This window comes from Herpailurus yagouaroundi, unplaced genomic scaffold, assembly GCF_014898765.1.
Source record: "Herpailurus yagouaroundi ecotype Mexico unplaced genomic scaffold, PumYag 29, whole genome shotgun sequence".
Lineage (NCBI taxonomy): Eukaryota > Metazoa > Chordata > Mammalia > Carnivora > Felidae > Herpailurus > Herpailurus yagouaroundi.
In genome coordinates, this window is record NW_024412377.1 from 85978114 (window position 1) to 85992036 (window position 13923).

At 37.6% G+C, this 13923-nt stretch overlaps 1 long non-coding RNA gene and 1 pseudogene across 1 annotated transcript in view; both read left to right on the forward strand.

Annotated features, from left to right (window-relative positions):
- LOC121041299 (uncharacterized) overlaps positions 1-6613 on the forward strand; it is a 28882-nt gene extending 22269 nt beyond the window's left edge. Inside the window, exons 2-3 of the long non-coding RNA XR_005795656.1 lie at positions 3918-3929; positions 6603-6613. This is a non-coding gene — a long non-coding RNA (uncharacterized LOC121041299). The remainder of the gene's footprint in view (positions 1-3917; positions 3930-6602) is intronic.
- A 4991-nt stretch (positions 6614-11604) lies between these two features.
- Positions 11605-13081, forward strand: LOC121041301 (heterogeneous nuclear ribonucleoprotein K-like; annotated as a pseudogene).
- Positions 13082-13923: the final 842 nt, after the last annotated feature.

The following is a 13923-nucleotide window of genomic DNA, read 5'->3' on the forward strand; positions in this document are numbered from 1 at the left end:
GAATCCCAGTCTCCATGCTATCAGTGTAGAGCTTGATGTGGGGCTTGAATCCACAAAACTGAGATCATGATCTGATCCAAAACCAAGAGTCGGACAGTTAACCGACTGAGTCAGCCAGATGCCACCTCAGTCTTAAGTGTTTTTGCCTATGGATAAAGTATACATGACAACAAACTGTGCACGGACTATATGAAAACATAACAGAAAATTTTTAGTATCTAGTGGATTTAGCAGCAACAAATTGAGAAGTCATATTTAGGCATACATAGAGGAGATACCTGTGGCTGACTTTAGAGGTTACCTGATGACCATGTATTTGGTAGAGGTCCTTGGGGAAATTCTTTTACATTAGGTCCTGGGTCCTAAGTACTATGTTGTAATAACCTAATTCCTTAAATAGTGGAAAGTATGTACACTTTATATGTAAACCTAGTAACTTGCTAGCAATACTACAGTATGAGTTTAGTCATCAATGCTGCATTTGGCATCTAAGTGCATGATTGTCTTACATCTATGTGTTCTAAAAGGACTACTAGTTCCAATTTGTCTACCTGGTCATTCCTGACATGTCTGAGTACAAAACTGCATTAGTTCCAGAGGGCTGCCATGACAAAACACTACAAGGTGGGTGGCTTAAAATAAGAGAAATTTATTCTTCCAAGGTTATGGAGTCTAGGAGTAAAAAATGAAAATATCATTTGAGCTAGGCACCCTCTGAAGACACTAGGGAAGAATGCTTCTTCCCTCTCTGCTGTTGGTGGTTTCTAGGAATCCTTGGCATTCCCTGGATTATAGATGTTTCCCTCCAATGTCCACCTCCTTCACAGGACCTTCTCTTCTGTGGTTATGTGTGTGTCTGTGTCTTCACATGGGCATTTTATATGAATGCTAGTCTTTGGACTAAAGGTCCATCCTAATTCAGTATGACACCATCTTAACAAATTACATCTGCAAAGACACTATTTCTAAGTGATTACATTCTGAGGTTCTGGGTAGATGTGAATTTGGAGGGACACCATTCAATCCAGTATAGTCCACCTTTGGCCCCCCAAAGTTGTATCTGTCTTGGAATAAAAAAGAAAACACTCACCTCATTTCGTATCTTCAACAGTCTTAAACCATTCCAGTATTAACTCTAAATACAAGTATCTCATCTAAAAACCAAAACAAAGAATTCTAATTCTGCTCAACAAAATCATCTGATTCAGTAACATCTGGGTGGCTCAGTCACGTGAGCTTCCAACTCTTGATTTCAGCTCAGGTCATTATCCTAGGGTCAGGGGATTGAGTTGTGCATCATGCTCTGCACTGAGTGTGGAGCCTGCTTGGGATTCTCTCTCTCTTCCTCTGCCCTTCTACCATTCATGCGCTCGCTCTCTCTCTCTCTCTCTCTCTCTCTCTCTCTCTAAAATAAAAAAATACATCAATAAATCACCTGAATCAGCTACAGGTGAGACTCTGAGTATTGCCCATCCCGAAGCAAAATTTCGCTCCATCTGTGAACCTGTGAAATGTAAAAACCAACTATCCTTTCCCAAAATACAATGATGAGACAAGCATAAGATATTTTTATTCCAAAAGGGAGAAACTGGAAGAAACTTTGTTTTGATGCTATGTCCTCTGGGTCCTCCAGGGAAACTTTGATCATTAATTTGGAAGTCATTTTTCAATCACAGATGAAGATTTTCAAATAGGTAATAATTTTAAAATATGAAAAATAGTCCTTCATTTGCATAAAATAAATACATGATTTACCTGACCAAATTCAGAACAATGTAATTTATATCTCTATAATTTTTTGTTATTCAAAACAAGAAGAAAATTATAAAAACACTTGGCAAGCTGAATTTTCTACACTAATATATATTTCTTCTCTTTTATCTTTAGTACTATAAAGAATTGCAAAACCCCAAATCTTTATCTAAGCATCTGGTATCTCTTTTCCAAACACATTTAATAAATTGCAAAAATGTAACAGAACCTTTCTGTCACCTTTAAGTACCCTGGGGCTAGAAATCTAATTCTGTCACCTAGCACTAGAATAGCAGAACCTTATATTGTTAGGGACAAATTTAATGAACTGAAGCATTAATATATGATAGCACCTAAAATTATAGCATTAAATGAAATGGAAAATAACTTATTTATAGCTCTGCTTAGAAAAATTTGAGTCATAAACAAACATTGATATACTGCATATATTCCTTAAAAAGCATACCTTAACAATATTTGTGTATATACTTAAGATGGAGACATTAAATATAGTATATGATTTATTCTTTAAAAGTTTTATATCTCAATGAAATCAACCCGAGGACTGACACAACAAACTGCACAACTAGAGGAAGGTGCACATCCAGGAAGGTAGGAGGTGTGGAGGCATGGTTTGGTGGAGAAATGGAACATGGGTGCTGAGCAGGGGAGGGAGCCCTGGTCATGGAAAGAGGTCAGAGAGAGAGAGAGAAGCACACAGGGGACTGCGTAAGGAGAACACTTCCCCAAAGCCATTGGCTGGGAAAATGAGTGGGGCTGATTTTCGTGACTTTTTGCAACCAGCAAGACTTTAAGAATGAAGTCTTCAAGGTCTGGGGCATGGCTAGGATAGAGCCCTGAGAGTGCTCCCCTACTCATGGAGAAAAAGCAGGCAGGGAATCCAGAAGGGGCGGGGAGGCGGCCTAAGGCACAAACTGATGATCACCTAAGACTCACAGGGAGAAACTGTTCCCTTTTCTTAGAGCACATCTGGGAGAGGTGGCATAGCCTCTCTGGGAACAAAAAAGCTAGCAGGCACTGTTCCCCTCCCCTACCCCTCAGCATAGGAACAGAGACACCTACTGAGGGCAGCCACCCTGGACACTGGCTGTTTAACATGTTTTGCTCCAAATCCCATGCCCATGCACTCTGGCGAAACTGCCCTCCTTAGTCAAACCTACAACAGTCCTAGCACAGTGAGATCCACCCCCAGAAGACCAGCTCAGGTCCTCACCACATCAGATGCCTAATGTCTGGAGTTTTAAAAGTTAGCAAGCTTGGCTGAGATAGACCCCAAAGTGCATAGCACTGTTTCAGGCAGGCAAATAATGCCAAGAGACAGTGTGAAAGCAACAATCTAAAAAATGCCTAGGATGCAGAGGGGAAGTTATTTGCTCTTCTGAGAGGGCTTCCCTGAGAACAGCAAGCACAGACTCCACCACTTTCTCCTCTCAGGGACAAAGGAGCTTCCTGGGGCCATTTTCCTCCCCAGCCCCTCAGCATAAACTAACTTCAACAAACAGCACAGGCTGCTTGATGTGCTTACACCAAGTCTCACCCTGTGGCGTACACCCTTGGCACTCTGCCAGTACTGCTTTTTTCAGGAAAGTGTGCCTAAGGATCAGCATAGTGTGCCCCTTCCCCCAGAAGACCAAAATTAATGCCCATATAAATGACATCTACTGACCATAGAGTTCTGCAAAACTTCAATTCTAGTGGAAATAGCATCAGGTCTCTTTTAGCAAGCAGACCAGAGCAAACCTAGTTAAAACTCTCCACACTCTGGCAAAGTTGCAAACACTTCCCACTGCAGACAAGTAGAAATGCTACAGAGGACTGACCTAAGGGATAGAGCAGCCATAACACAGTAGTAGAGTGCATGCAATACACACACCAGAGACACTTCCTGATGTGCCAGATCCTGGACATTATATGACCTCTTCTGTATAAAGCCATTACTCTCAGGAAAGGGAAACATAACAGGCTTCCTAACACAAAGAAGAAGACAGAGACCGTGACCTACACAAAATGCCCAGGTGGAGGAATTCATACCAAAACAAAGAACAAGAAAAGGTCACAGCCAGGATCTAATCAAAACAGATATAAGAAATGTGCCTGACCCAGAATTTAAGGCAACAGTCATAAGGATACTACATGGGCTTGAGAAGAGCGTAGAGGTCATCAGGGAGACCCTTACCAAAAAGATAAAAAGACTTAAAAACCAGTATGAAATGAAAAATGCAATAACCAAGATTTGAAACTGACTGACTATAATGAGCACCATGATGGAAGAAGGGGAGGAACACATCACTGATATAGAAGAGAGCAATATGGAAAATAATAAAGCTGAACAAAAGGGGGAAGGAAAAATCTTGAATCATAAGATTCCCTAAGTAGGCTTAGGGAACTCAGTGACTCCATCAAGCATAATGACATTCATGTCACAGGAGACCCAGAAGAAGAAAAGGGGGCAGGTTGATTTGAGCAAACTGTAGCTGAAAACTTCCCTAATCTGGGGAAGGAAACCATACATCCAAATCCAAGAGACACAGAGAGGCACAGCAAAAAAACAGCCTAACACCAAGACATAATAGCTAAATTTGCAAAATATAGTAAAGTTAGCAACAGATCTCTCCACAGAAACTTGGCAAGCCAAAAGGAGTGGTATGATATACTCAACGTGATGACTAGGAAAAATATGCAGTGAAGAATATTCTATCAAGCAAGGCTATCATTCAGAATAGGAGGAGAGATAAAAAGTTTCCCAGACAAACAAAAACCAAAGGAATTCATGACCACTAAACCAGTTCTGCAAGAAATATTAAAGGGGGACACTTTGAGTGGGAAAGACCAAAAGCAACAAAAACTAGGAAAGAACTGAGTAAGTCTCCAGAAACAACAACAAAACAAGTAAAAAAAAGGCACCAAATACATATCAATAATCACTTTGAATGTAAATGGATTAAATGCTCCAATCAAAATATAGTGGGTGTCAGAATAGATTAAAAAAAAAAAAAAACAAGACCCATCAATATACGGCCTAGAGATCAAAAGACACTTGCAGATTGAAAATGAGAGGATGGAGAAACATTTATCATACAAATGGATGTCAAAAGAAAGCCACAGTAGCAATGCTTTTATTAGACAAACTAGATTTTAAACCAAAGACTGTAACAAGAGATGAAGAAGGGCACTACATCATAATAAAGGGGACTATCCAACAAGAAGATCTAACAATTGTAAATATTTATTTTACCTACTTGGGAGCACCCAAATATATAAAACAATAAAAAACAAACATAAAGGAACTCATTAACAATAATAATAGTAAGGGACTTTAATATCCTACTTATAGCAATGGACAGATCATCTAAGAGAAAATCAACAAGGAAACAATGGCTTTGAATGACACACTGTACTGGATGGACTTAAACAGATATATTCAAAACATTTCATCCTAAAGCAGCAAAATGCACATTCTTTTTGAGTACACATGAAACATTCTCCAGAAGAGATCACATACTAGGTCACAAATCAGGCTTCAATAAGTGCAACAAGACTGAAATCATACCATGCATATTTTCTGACCATAATGCTATTAAACTTGAAGCTAATCACAAGAAAAAAGTTGGAAAGACCACAAACACATGGAGGTTAAAAAACATCCTGCTTGGGGCGCCTGAGTGGCTCAGGGGATTGGGTGTCTGACTTTAGGTCAGTTCATGATCTCGCCATTCCTGAGTTCAAGCCCCACATCATGCTCTGTGCTGACAGCTAGGAGCCTGTTTCAAATACTGTCTCCCTCTCTCTCTGCCCCTCTCCCACTAGCACTTTGTCTCTATCAAAAATAAACATTAAAAAACAAACAAACAAACAAAGCTGCAGTGATCAAGACTGTATGGTACTGGCACAAAAACAGACACATAGATCAATGGAACAGAATAAAAGACCCAGAAATGGACCTACAAATGTATGGCCAACTAACCTTTGACAAAGCAGGAAAGACTATCCAATGGCAAAAAGACAGTCTCTTCAACAAATGTTGAGAAAACTGGACAGCAACATGCAAAAAAAACCAAACTGGACCACTTTCTTACACCATACACTATAATAAACTCAAAACGGATAGAAGACCTAAAAATAAGATATGCAACCATCAAAATCCTAGAAGAGAACTCAGGCAGTAACCTCCCTAACATCAGCTGTATCAATTTCTTATTAGACAGGTCTACTAAGGCAAAGGAAACAAAAGCAAAAATAAACTATTGGGACTTCAAGATAAAAAGCTTCTGCACAGTAAAAGAAACAATAATGAAAGTAAAATGCAGCCTACAGAATGGGAGAAGATACTTGCAAATGGCATTTCCAATAAAGGGTTAGTATCCAAAATCTATAAATAATTTACCAAACTCAACATCCAAAAAACAAATAATCCAGTTAAAAACTGGGCAGAAGACATGAATATACATTTTTCCAAAAAAGATATCCAGATGGCTAACGGACACATGAAAGGATGCTTAACATCACTCGTCATCAGGGAAATACAAGTAAAAACTATAATGAGATATCACCCCACACCTGTCAGAATTGTTGAAATTAACAACACAGGAAACAACAGTTGTTGGTGAGGATGTGGAGAAAGGGAAAACTTCTTAAACTGTTAGAAGGAATGCAAACTGGTGCAGCCACTCTGGAAAACAGCATGGAGGTCCCTCAAAAAGCTAAAATAGAACTACCCCATGATCCCGCAACTGCACTACTAGGTATTTACCCAAAGGATATAAAAATACTAATTCAAAGGAGCACATGCACCCCAATGTTTATAGCAGCATTATCAACAGCAGCCAAAGTATGGAAAGAGCCCAAATGTCCATCAGCTGATGAAGGGATAAAGAAGAGGTGGTATACACGTACAATGGAATATTATTCGGCCATAAAAAAAAAAGAATGAATTCTTACCATTTCCAAAGACATGAATGGAGCTAGAGAGTATTATGCTAAGCACATTAAATCATCAGAGAAAGACAAATACCATATGATTTTACTCAGATGTGGAATTTAAGAAACAAAACAAATGAACATGCGGGGGAAAGAGGAAAACCATAAAAAAGACTCTTAGCTACAGAGAACTAACTGAGGGTTGCTGGAGGAAAGATGGATGATGGAGGATGGATTAAATGGGTAATGGGTGTAAGGAGGACACTTGTGATAAGCATTGGGTGTGTATGTAAGTGATGAATCACTAAATTCTACACCTGAAACTAATATCACACTAAATGTTAATTAACTGGAATTTAATAAAAACTTGAAAATGAAAAAATCTTATACTGCTTTTATTAGAATTTATTTCATAGATTAACTTTATAGCTACAAAGAAATCATTGTAACTGAAATAGAATATTTTAATGTTAATTTTTTCTACAATACATTATATTACTTTGGGAATGTAATATTTGTAGCTGAGTACTTGAGTTCTATTTCTATCTGTAAGGGTTGATTAGACAAAGCTTATAATTTCCTAACACTACACTATCCTAGATTGCTAGGTAAAGCAATCATTAACTAGTTAGTTCTAGTTATTAATGTCTGACCTGTAGACTGATTTAATAAATGTCATAACATAATGGTTAATTTTATGTGTCAACCTGAATGAGCCACAGGATTCCCAGATATTTGGCCAAACATTATTCCAGGTGTTTCTATGAGCATATTGAATGAGATTAACTTCAGCAGATTTTGTAGATTGTTCTCCCTAAAGTATGGGCCCTCATCCAGTCAGATGAAAGCCTAAACAGAACAACGGGATTGACTATTCCCTAAGGAAGAGAGGTGTTTTTTTGTTGTTGTTGTTGTTTTTTTTTTTTTTTTTTTTTTTTTGCTTGTTTGACTGCCTTCTCTCTGGGACATGGGCTTCTTCCAGCCTTCAAACTCAATCTGAAATATCATATCAGCTCTTTCTGGGTTGCAAGCCTGCTGGCCTTCAGATATCATCAACTCTCCTTGTTATTGTGCCTTTGAACTTAAAATGGAGCCACACCATCAGCTCTTTTGCATTTTCATTTTGCAGACTAATCCTACAAATCTTGGGACTTGCCAGCCCCATAACTGTGTGAGCCAACTCCTTGTCATATATCATAATATATTGTATATATTATTATAATGGTGCATATAGGGGTGCCTAGATGGCTCAGACAGTTGAGTGTCCAGCTCTTGGTTTTGGTTCAGATCATGACCTCAGAGTTTATGGATTTGAGCCCCACACTAGGCTCCCTGCTGACAGCACCGAGTCTGTTGAGATTCTTTCTCTTTCCCCTTCTCTCTGCCTCTCCCCTGCACATGCTCTCAATCTCTCTTTCAAAATAAAAATAAACTCTAAAAAATGGCATATATATATATGAAATTGGCTTATACAATACACCATACACACAAACACACACACACACACACACACACACACACACACACACACACACACACACCGTTGCTTCTGTTTCTCTATTTCTGGTTCTGTTTCTCTGGAGAACCCTGACTAATACACATAGATACTCCAGCCCATGTCCTCTTCACATCACCTCTGACTGCAGTCTCAGCTAGGGAAAACAATACCAGAGAGACCTTTGATTCATTTTGTGCTGACAGTGTCTACAGCAGGTATACCCTTTTCCCTCAATGTGTGGATAATACAGGCACTTTCTCTGGTCATGGCACTTGAGACATGGAAGTATCGGAAAGTTAAGAACACTGCAGATATAACCAGCCAATTGAAGATAAGAGGTGATGGAAAAATGCATTCACCTCTGGTTTGGAAGGCATTCTGTGTGTTTCCATGGAGGTCCTAGTACTGCCAAGCCTCCATTGCTTGTAGCAGTGACATGATTAACACAGCCTGATATTGGCTTGTGCTCCTTCTCATCCTCATTCTTTTGGCTTTTTCACTTCTGCTCCCTAGAATTACCTTCCAAATAAACTATCTGTATACAGGTCTTTATCTCATGTTCTGTTTCCAGTGAAACTCAGTCTAAAACAACCAGCTTTAATTTGGAACGCTATAACAAACGGTGAGATGTTAAAATGATTCACCCTAAGTGTTCTAGTGACATCAGTAAAAAGAACAAGTATGGACGTCTGAAAAGTCTCTCTTCCATAAAAGCAATAAAAATACTGGCAAAAAAAATGTCAGATTTAGCTTTTTGCAATGCTGAAAATAACCAAAGGCTTGCAGCAATCTGAGGAGTGCTTATTAAAAAATGAAAAGTAGAAGAAAAACAGCTGAATTGGTAAGAGCAGTGAGCTTTTGACATTTTAACTTGCTTTATCCTCATTCCTTCCTCTGTAGATCCATGATAGTCTTAAAAATCCAAAGCCTGCATTTATCATGACAATCATCAGCCTAACCGCCACTGGAAGGAGCAAAATATTATTGGAATGCTTTCAAAGTTCCATTCCTAGACAACCAAGAGTTCTATATTTAATAGATTTATCATTCAAAGATGTAGGAGAAATTAACACATTCCCAGATAAACAAAATATTTTTAAAAGACAATATGAATTTATCTTTTATTTATAACTCTAGTTTCCTCCTATATGATTTAAAAGTACAAAGCAATGATTATATATTTCTATCCCTGACCATATATTTATGAAGATGAAATTTGTAGGAAAATAACAGCACAAAGAAAGGAGAGGGAATGGAGTCACAAGGAGAAAATGTTTTATACCATTTGAATTAAATTGATGTTAATCTGAATTAGACTATAATAAATGAAGATGTTAATGGTATTCCCTAGTTACTGAAAAAAAAAAGAAATCTCATAAATATAGCAAAATAAACAAGGATATTTCAATGGTACAGCAGAAAATATCTACTTAATACAAAATAAGGTAGTCATGGAGAAAGAGAGGAACTAATAAAACCAAAAACATGTAAAACAAATAGCAAAATGGCAAATGTAATCTAATAATTACATTAAAGATAAGTGGATTAAATTCTCCAATTAAAATGCAGAAGCTGACATAATGAACTTTTAAAAAATAATTCAACTAGATGCTTTCTGTACACTTCAGATTTACAAACACAAATAAGTTGAAAATGAAAAGACAGAAAAAGATACAGCATGCCAACAATAAGAATGGCTATACTAATTTCAAAAAAATAGACTTTAACGCAAAAGTTGTTACTAGACACAAAGAAGGACATGTTATAATGAAAAAAGTATCAATGCATCAAGAAGTACACCTATTATAATCATCCATGCACCTAACAAGTACATGAAGCAAAAACTGGTAGAATGGAGACTATAATACCCTACTTTCAACAGTGGATAGAACAACTAGATGGAAGATCAAGCAGGAAATATAAGACTTGAACAGAATTTAAACCAATTATACCTAACAGACAGCTTACAACACTACACAAAAACCCCAAGATCAAGTGTCCATGAAACATTCTACAGGACACGTCATATGTTAAGACATAAAACAAGCTTCAGTAAATTTAAAAGGATTAAATGAAACAAAGTATACTCTGATAGCATGAAATGAAATGAGAACTCACTAACAGAAGGAAATTTGGGAAATCCATAAATATGTGGATATTAACATGCTCCTATAATAATTAAGGTGTCAAAGAAGAAATCACAAGAGAAATTAGAAAATACCTGGAGATTAATAAAAATGAAAACACATTTTTAAAAAATGAAAATATATATCAAATTATTTATGCTATGAATAAGATAAAGCTGTGAATATAAAAACATTCATGGCTCTACACACCTCTATTAATAAAAAAGAAAAATCTCAAATTAATCACCAAATCTTCCACTGTTAGAAACTAGAAAAAGAGCAAACTAAGCCCAAAGCAAAAATTTTAAACGATAATGAAGATTAGAGAGGAAAATAAGAGAGAATAGAAAAACATAAAATAAGAGAATCAACAAAACTTAAAGATGGTTCTTTGAAATTTTTTTTAATGACAGCTCTGTAGCTAGACTGACCAAGAAAAAAATAGAAGTTTTAAATTACAAAAATCAGGAGTAAAAGATAAAATTACCAAAACTTAATCAAGAAGCAATGGAAAATCTTAATATACCTATGAGAAGAGACTGAATTAGTAATCAAAAAACTTCTCACCAATAAAAATCTCAGGATGAGAGATCTTCATTGGCAATTCTACGAAATGTTTAAAGAAAAAATAACTAATAACCAATCTTTAACACATTTTTCCATAAAAATGAAAATAAAAAATATAAGTGGAGAGAACACTTCTCAATTCATTCCATCAGCCCAGAATTATCCTATACAGACAAAGAGGTTATAAGCACCAGAGTCCTCAACAAAATACTAGCAAATCAAATCTGGCAACTTATAAAAAGGATTAAACAATACCATCAAGTAGGATTTATTTGAGAAATGCAAAGATGCATTCAATGTATGAAAATTAATATACTACACCATAGAAGTAGATTAAGGGACCAAAAAATGATCACTTCAGGAAAAGCATTTGACATATCTAACACCTGTCAGGATAAAAACACTCAAGAATCTAGGATTAAAATAGAAACTCTTCAACCATTACATACAAAAAGAAAACAATCCACAGGTAACATAACACTCCACAGTGAAAAAGTGAACACTTTCTCCTAAGATCACAAATAAGACAAGGAATCCACTTAAGCACTTCTAGTCAACATTGAATGAAAGTTCTAACTAAGGCAATTAGGCACAAAAACTAAATAAAAGGCATTGAGAAAGAACAAGAAGACTCTGTCTAGCTGTGACCAGATGAGTGCAGCACAGCAGCCCAGGGGCCTAGGGATGTTGGTCTGGGGTGGCGGGGCACGGGGAGTGACTGCAGCACTAGGCTGTCAGCTGGTCCTGCCCAGAAGAGTTCAGCTCTGCTCTACAAGGATATATAATACCTGATTGTTTTGTCCATTTATTATAAGAAAATGGAAACTGACCAGCCAGAGGAAACCTTCCCTGACACCATAACCAATGCTGAATTTGGTAAACACCACACAGAAGATACAGAAGAGGAACAAGACTTTAGAAAATCTAGAAACACTGGTAAGATGGTTGGTTGACTTACACATTCTACTACACAGCAAGAATGCTGGGGTAGTGATTGGGAAGGAGCCAAGAATATTAAGTTTCCCCATACAGACCACAATTCCAGTGTTTTAGTCCCAGATGGAAGTGGCCTGAGCATATAGTGACTATCAGTGTTGATACTGAAACAACTGGAGAAATTCTGAAGAATTTCTACCTTAGAGGAGGACCTACAGTTGCCATCACCCACAGCAACCAATCAGCTCCCACTAGACTCTGATACTGTGGAATGCTTAAAATACCAACACTATAAAGGAAGCAACTTTGACTTCGAGTTGCAACTTGATTCATCAGAGACTGGCAGGAGGAATTACTGGGGTTAAAGGTGCTAAAATCAAAGAACGTTGAAGGAACACACACAACAGTCAGGCTTTTCTAGGACTCCTGTCTTCATTCCACTGACAGAGTTGTTCTCATTGGAGAAAAACTTCATAGGACTGAACAGTGCATCAAGATCATCCATCATCTTATAACAGAGTCACCCATCAAAGGACGTGCACAGCTTAACGATCCCAATTTTTATGATGAAACCTAGGATGGTTTTACAATTTTTGCTGACTGCCATAGACGTCCTGTGGGATTTCCCACGCAGGGGAAAGGCGGTTTTGACAGAATGCTTCCTGGTCAGGGTTGGTGTCCTATGCCTCCATCTAGAAGAGATTATGATGATGTCATCCCTCATCAAGGACCTCCTCAGTCTCTTCCTGAATGAGGTAGCCAGGGTTGAAGCAGAGCTCAGAATCTTCCTCTTCCTCCACTATCACCACCTAAAAGAGGAGATCTAATGGCCTAGGAGGACCTGGAGACCACTATAATGGGAATGTTGGTTTCAGTGCTGATGAAACTTAGAACTCTGTTGCATGGAGCCCATCAGAATGAAAGGTGGTTTATGAACCACAGGGTGGCTCTGGATAGGATTATTCCTATGTAGGGGTTGTGGCTCATATGGTTATCTTGGTGGACCTATTGTTACTACGCAAGTAACTATTCCCAAAGATTTGGCTGGATCTATTATTGGCAAAGGTGGTGAGAGGATTAAACAAATCGTTGTGAGACAGGAGCTTCGATCAAAATTGAAGAAACTTTAGAAAGATCTGAAGATCACACCATTACAATTACAGGAACACAGGACCTGATACAAAATGCACAGTATTGGCAGAACAGCATGAAATAGTGTGCAGATGTGGAAGGATTCTGATGCAAAATATTTTTTCTTTTTTTATAGTGTGAAGCAGGATTCTAGAAAGTTCTTCTACAACTAGTGAAGAACTAGAGGAATCCTACATCTTGGTTTTTTTTTTTTCTATTTGTTTCTGTTTAAAAAGCCACCATTACTCTCCTTCATAGGTGTTCTGCGTTCGAGGTGCAGTAAAATCTTTGCTGTTCACCAGAAGAAATCTTTTAGTTTCTTAAAAAAAGGAAGGAGGCTGGGGAAGGGTGTGCAAAAATTAACATTAAAATTTTGAAATAGCAGCACAGTGAATGAATTTTAATTTTTTCTCATTGTTGGTGGTTCTAAAGAAAAAAAAACCCATGTAATTATTGTGAACACTTTGCTTTGTGGTCATTGTAACATTTTGGAGAGTGAAACAGGGAGGAAAAGTAACAATAGTCCATATGTCCCTGGCATCTATTCACAGCAGTGTGCAGAATGTAATTCTCTTTTGTAAGAAATGTTCTGATTTTTTAAATAAATTTAGTGAACCTATTTTTGGTGTTCATTTTTTTAAGACTGTCATTTTTCAAATGGCTGGATTCCCCAACCCACCCCAAACTAAACACTAAGTTTTGAAACTAAACACTCTGTTTGATATAAATAAATACATCCTCTTCAACATAAGCATATCTTGGCAAATTTGTTTCTGGTGACTTCTTGATGATTTGAAAGTCCATTGCTTATGGGGCACCTGGGTGGCTCAGTTGGCTAAGCATCTGACTTTAGTTCAGGTCATGATCTCATGGCTTGTGAGTTCAAGCCCCATGTCAGGCTCTATGCTGACGGCTCAGAGCCTGGAGCCTGCTTCAGATTCTGTCTCCATCTCTCTGCCCCTCTCCCGCTCTCAC